This window comes from Octopus bimaculoides, chromosome 2 (genome assembly GCF_001194135.2).
Source record: "Octopus bimaculoides isolate UCB-OBI-ISO-001 chromosome 2, ASM119413v2, whole genome shotgun sequence".
Taxonomy (NCBI): domain Eukaryota; kingdom Metazoa; phylum Mollusca; class Cephalopoda; order Octopoda; family Octopodidae; genus Octopus; species Octopus bimaculoides.
In genome coordinates this window covers 57,082,454-57,084,006 of record NC_068982.1, presented here as the reverse complement: position 1 = coordinate 57,084,006, position 1,553 = coordinate 57,082,454, and the positions used below count along the sequence as shown (strand labels likewise).

General features: G+C 40.3%; 1 non-coding gene across 1 annotated transcript; it reads left to right on the top strand.

Moving 5' to 3' along the window:
• Window positions 1-401: 401 nt before the first annotated feature.
• On the top strand, window positions 402-508 carry LOC128247150 (U6 spliceosomal RNA). The gene has a single exon (XR_008263563.1). It is a non-coding gene; the product is annotated as a U6 spliceosomal RNA (small nuclear RNA).
• Window positions 509-1,553: the final 1,045 nt, after the last annotated feature.

Genomic DNA, 1,553 nt, shown 5'->3' with positions numbered 1-1,553 from the left:
GCCCGGTGCTACAGTAGAAGATATTTGCTCAGGGTGCCATGAAGTGGGACTGAACACGGAATCATATATATATGTACGTCTTCGTTTTGCATCTAGTTTGCAAGATTGTTGATGTGAATTCGTGTGTTGAAATTAGCTTTTCATTGTGGTTTACATCTTTGTTGCTATTTAGATGCGTATGTTCACTAGATTCAGTAGGTGGATTATTGAAACTTGGTCGCATTTTACTATTGTTTACCCGGTGCATAAGCCGCCGATTAAAAATAGCATTATATCGATTAGATTTAGGAAAACATTTGTCCAACGCGGCAAAAAATTTCCAGCGATCTTGATTGAAACATGCGAACCGAAAATTGGGTTGAACCTGATTCCTATATCTGTTGTTAGGCTTATTTGATCGAGTACTTGCTTCGGCAGTACACATACTAAAATTGGAACGATACAGAGAAGATTAGCATGGCTCCTGCGCAAGGATGACACGCAAATTCGTGAAGCGTTCCATAATTACTTTATAGGCGCAGGAGTGGCTCTGTGGTAAGTAGCTTGCTTACCAACCACATGGTTCCGGGTTCAGTCCCACTGCGTAGCACTTTGGGCAAGTGTCTTCTACTATAGCCTTGGGCCGACCAAAGCCTTGTGAGTGGATTTGGTAGACGGAAACTGAAAGAAGACCGTCGTATATATGTATATGTATATATATATATGTGTGTGTGTTTGTGTGTCTGTGTTTGTCCCCCTAACATCGCTTGACATCCGATGCTGGTGTGTTTACGTCCCCGTAACTTAACGGTTCGGCAAAAGAGACCGATAGAATAAGTACTAGGCTTACAAAGAATAAGTACTAGGCTCGATTTGCTCGACTAAAGGCGGTGCTCCAGCATGGCCGCAGTCAAATGATTGAAACAAGTGAAAGAGTAAAAGCGTAAAAGAGAGTGTGTTGCACAAGATTGGAACAATTTAGTGTTACAAGCAGTTGGATTATTATGCCACGTATGTCTATGAGTTTTCGTTGGTGGTTCATTGTTTTGACCAATTCTTCTTGGCCTGTATTCTATATCTGATTGAGTTCTCATACCGTGACGTTGTGATGGCATACAAGGTTTATTACTGTTGGAGGAAATACCAGTGTTGTGTATGTCTGCTTATTGTATATATTGAATTTTTTCACGGTACCCAGCCCAAGCTAAAGCAACACTACAATAAGTTGCACATGAATCGAAAAATTTATTAGCGGATAATCTAGAAATTCTTGTAGAAATATTCTTAACTAATCTCCGTATTAATATAAACACCAGGCTGCACTGTTCCACCAAAAAGGAGAATTATAATAGTCACGAAATGTGACTACCGTGTTAAGAAATCTACATTGCTAGAAATACGATCTAAACTGCTCTGATGCTGTAGGTAACGCACATGAATGGAAACATAAACACTAACAGGGACCTGAATCGTCCGGAAAAAAGCCGATCGAGAATTCTTAATGCTGACGTAAGTTTCGGCAATTTCCATTGCCTCTTCAGTTAAGCCCTCTCGATCTCGGCTTTTTTCAGTTT